Source organism: Suncus etruscus, chromosome 18 (assembly GCF_024139225.1).
Source record: "Suncus etruscus isolate mSunEtr1 chromosome 18, mSunEtr1.pri.cur, whole genome shotgun sequence".
NCBI lineage: Eukaryota > Metazoa > Chordata > Mammalia > Eulipotyphla > Soricidae > Suncus > Suncus etruscus.
The window spans coordinates 13,436,321-13,441,395 of NC_064865.1; the positions used below are offsets into that span (position 1 = coordinate 13,436,321).

The 5,075-nt window shown below is 30.7% G+C and overlaps 1 non-coding gene across 1 annotated transcript; it reads right to left on the reverse strand.

Annotated features, from left to right (window-relative positions):
* Window positions 1-215: 215 nt before the first annotated feature.
* Window positions 216-318, reverse strand: LOC125996809 (U6 spliceosomal RNA). The gene has a single exon (XR_007491483.1). It is a non-coding gene; the product is annotated as a U6 spliceosomal RNA (small nuclear RNA).
* Window positions 319-5,075: the final 4,757 nt, after the last annotated feature.

Below are 5,075 nucleotides of genomic sequence, written 5' to 3' on the forward strand. Positions count from 1 at the left end.
ACACTCAGGTAATCTGTATATTGGTAAAGGACTATCTGTATGTTGACAATAGCTAACTAGAGACCATAGAAAATCATGGTGTAATTCTTTTGGAAATTTATTCTAGAACCACTGTGTCTTTATTACAATGTGGAACACAGGAAAATGTGATTCCCATAAGAAGCGTCTATCTTAGAGACTATGCTTAGTTTCTCTTCCTTCAAATTTAGTATGTTGTTAGTATGGGATGCTTCCGGAATTTGCATGTCATCCTTGCATAGGGGCTATACCAATCTTCTCTGTATCATTGCAATTTCAGTATATGCGTTGCTTTAGCGAGCATCACATTAGGTTTTTTGGGGGGTAGAAGCAAAATCATAACAAAGTATAGTATTTAAAATTAGATAAGTAACATCTATAAAAAAAAAGGGAAAATAGTGTCCTTATAATATACTTTTAATTATCTGGTCATAGCTAAAACATAGGTAATAGGTATATAGGTGATAAGTAAATTGCCTTTTCAACCATTTCAAAGGTAACTGTCATAACTATCCAGTGTCAATTGCATTAAAATTTTATGCAGCTATCACTATAAATAATTGGACCATTTTATTTTCAGAAACTAAAACTTCATAGTCACTGCACAATAATAGCTATTTCTCCAATTTTTCCAGTTTGCAACAATTACCATCTGAATCTATAAATTTAAGTAGTCTAAACAGATCATATAATTGTGAATATACTCTATTTGTCTTCTTATTTGGCTTAATCCTAGCCTGTATTCATGGATCATTCTTGGTAATGCTTGTGGGAAATGTATGAATTCTTCAATAATCTATGTATCTATCCCATTTCAAGTATTTAAATTTTATAAATTCCAATTTATCTATTTTTTATTTGTGTCATATTAAAATTCTTATCAATTTCGGAGTGGTGGTACAGAGCAGTAAGCATCTGCCTTGCTGGTGCTAGCCTAGGACTGAGCACAGTTCGATCCCCTGGCATCCCATGTGGTCCCACAAGTCAGGAGCAATTTCTGAGCACATAGCTAGGAGTAACCCCTAAGCATCACCAGGTGTGCCCCACAAAAATTATTATCAAACTCAATATTTCAAAGTTTTCATCTTATTTTCTTCTAATTCTCTATTTTATACTTTCAGATTATATTGGGACTTTGACATATTTTGTGTTTTTATTTACTATTTTATACAGTAGGATGCAACTTTATTCATTTATATATTGTTTCAAGGTTAGTGTTTTTTTTTGTTGTTGTTGTTGGAGGGAGTTACACCTGGCAGCACTCAGGGGTTACTCTTGGCTCTACACTCAGAAATCGCTCCTGGCATGCTCTGGGTACTATATAGGATGCTGAGATTCAAACTACAATCCTTCTGCATGCAAGGCAAACTCCCCACTTCTATTTTTTCTCTGGCCCCACAAGATTAGTTTTGTGAAAGTACCATACTTTCCACTATTCAAGGCTCTTGGTACCTTTGTTGAAAATAATTTAAATATATATCTGAGATTTATTTCTGGGCTTGCTAGACTATCTGTACCACACTATTTTGATTACTGTAGCTTCATATTATAATTTGAAAGTTTAAGATTTTCAATTTGGTTTTTTTCTTAAGATTCTTTCAGTAAAATTATAATGAACACCTTTATAGTTAATATTCACAAATTTTTATGGATTTTTAAATTATTTGTTCTCATAAAAATATTTTCCTGAAAATTTTATTTCAAGGATCTCCCAAGAAAGACTCTATATACTTGGACAGAACTCCTTAGGTATACTTGGCAAATTGGACTGAATAGTTCAGTGCTCAAACTAACCAGAGATGAGGGCCACACCTGGCAGTATCATGCATGTGTCCTGATCAAAGTGTACATGCCAGGCATGTCCTCCTGATTCCTGAATAAATTCACAGGTTCTCTTTTTGGAAAATTTGCATCAAGATACATTAGTATATCAGCATGTCTCCTAATGATGAAATTATCTAACAAAATTATATCATGTCTATAATAAGAAAGTATATTAATTCACCAGTTTGATCTAAAACTTATTTCATCTTTAATTTTTCCCAACCGCTTAGTAAATTATTCATATTTTATTTATGTTTTAAGTATTTATTTAAGTTTTTGATTGAGACACCATAATTTACAAATTGATTGAGTTTCAGACATGATATTCCAACTCCAAGTCTAGTTCTCAGTTCTCTTCAGTTTCCTTCAACACCAGTGTCCCATTTCCCTTGTACCACATATCCTGAATCTATAGAAAGCATATTTTCAATTTTAGCACTATGGTTTAGATATTTAATGTAATGGTTTTATGTATAATGCTTTACTACTTTCCAGCCCTTCTTTTTCTTAATGGACCACTTCCCTCTGCTTTATCAAAGTGTTCCCCTCTACATACTATCCCCCTATTCCCATTCCCGTGGCATACTTCCTACTGAAGACTAGTTCTTTTGATCTCTGTTTCTGTTGCCTTGATCATTTGTTATCTCCCTACTATGTTTCTTTAGATCCAGAATATGATAGAAATAATTTTGTGTTTGTACCCATCTTCCTGATATACTTCACTTACCATGATTTATTTTTAAACAATTAAGCTGCCTATGTTCTTGGGCTCATATTTTGGACCAAATTAGAAGGTTTCTTATAATGGAAAGAACTTAAACATTTTTGCAAAAATAATAAAGGTAAACATGAAATTATAAAGACTATTAAGAAAGGATCCATTGTCAGATTGTCAAAGGAAGTTTGTGATAGTACTTTTTTCATTACAATAATTTTAACTTAAAATCAAGACAGTCATTTTGAATTTTGTGGAAAAATAATCTAAGAAAAAATCATTTGAGGTTATGTTATCATCCTGCTTTGCAACAAACATTTTTATATCATTTTAGCTTCTATTGTTGAATACGTTCTTATTTCAAATTGCATTAAATATCCATACATATTTATTAAAAGCCTTTAACTATCACATGCTATCTTTCAAAATCATTTAATATTCATGTTTTAAGTGGTACTCACTTGATCCTATTTTTGCCTACTGGAGCCACTTTAAAGACATGACTATGTTTTTTGGTTTTAACTCTGTTAGTATGTGAACATTTCTTGGCCTTAGATTTCATAAATATTTTACTATTTAATACAATTTTAAGAAATATTTTTATTCTATTTGGAAACCATTCAGTTGTGTCTGCTTTCAGTAGGAAATAATGTTTATAAATAAACATTTTGTATCTCAGTCCATTTAAGGAAAGAAAATAATAAACAATTATGATTAAAAAATTAACTGTCTTCTAAGCATAAGATTCAGATGTGACCATACACAAGGCTCATAAAATATATAATAAAATTATAAATAAAACATAACCTATATAAACTCTACTTAAATTTTTGATTAAATAAGTGTTATATATATAATGATAAGTTTAATCACGGGATATATCAGTCTATAAATTTCAGGTAAAAATCTAGCAAATATTTTTCTTCATTTGAAGATTAATTCAGTATGAGCATAATGTATTCACAGGAATGCAAGAACATTTAACATTTTAACACTTTATATAATTTATATTATAAAGTGGTAAATTAAACAGAATTATTAATATCAATGTTAACAAATAAATATCTGGCAAATTTGTAACACCCACCTTCTGTATCACTCAGATAAAATGTAGTCTAACAAGACACTATTTTCATTATAAGAGCTCAATTATTCTGATATATAATAAGAATATGTGGCATTCAATTCCATTATACATAGAGAAAATATTTCAAAAAAGAAAGCAAAATTATATGTACCTCCCTAGCATGGTAAGACATTGATATAGAATTTGAACTATGCTCATTATGCCATAAAGGCCAACTTAGTTCTCTATGCCAATGCTTTTTTATATTTTTTGAGCAAGTGAGAGGGTTTATTTATTTATTTGAAATAATTTTTATTTTGACCATAATGAATTACAAATTACAAATTTCACAGTAATAATTTAGGTAGACCAAAGTGAATTACAAATTACAAATTTCACAGTAATATTTTAGGTAGATAGCGACATTGAATCAGGGGCATTCCTACCACCAATATTATCCTCCCTCCATCCCTGTTCCCAGAATGCATTCCATACCCCTCTCCTTTGCCACTGGGGCTACTAGAATAAGTGCTCCCCTCTGTGTTTTGATGAATAAGAAAAGTTTCTTTCAAATTATGTCTTAGTCACCACTAAGCAACCTAAACTTTTATATTGATTTGGTAAAGTGAGAAAAATAAATTAGGAAAACTGTTCTCTGAAATGTGTTATTGTGTATGATGTGTGTTATTGAGATAAAGGGCATCTTTCTGTTCTTAAAACTTAGTAACAAACCATGCTCAAAACATCCTAAAAATCTAGTGTGTTTATTTTAAATTATGCATTTAACTATTCATATTGTAATCTTTTAGGAAAATAACAGGCTAATGAAATAATCCGTCTTTACAGATTATTTGGGCTACTACTTATTTAGTTGGCTGTAGCATGTCATCATGCAGCAAAACATGTCCAACTCAATATCTTTATGTTTGCCACTATTGTCATGAGTAAGTATTTTCCAGTTATGCTTCACATCATTTTTCAAAATGCACAACCTATTTTCTCAATCATTAGAAAGGGAAAGAAATGTTAGTGAAGTTCTTTAACAACAAAGTAGCATTCAAGTAATTCCTGAAACATTAAAAACACACCTTGCCAAAATATTCTTCTAAATATGTCTATGTATTACTAATACAAGATCAACATAAAAGACGCCTGAAGAAACCTAAAAAGGCCACTTGCATTGTGTATTGATTACTATCAAATTGGAGCGATGAGTTTGAAATAGATATAGTTCCTCAGTAGTAGAATACAAATGTCAGTTTAAATAGCATTCTTTTCACAAAAGTTGATGGCCCCTATTTGAGTTTTCTTGGTTCCATTATATTTGAATTGTATATAAAACTTTCCTCCAAAATAGAAGCACCAAGCATGGAAATCACAACCACTCTTCTTTTGAATATTAATTTTCCATGGAAAATGTTCAGCATTGGACAAGGGAAATCATTCAACAGA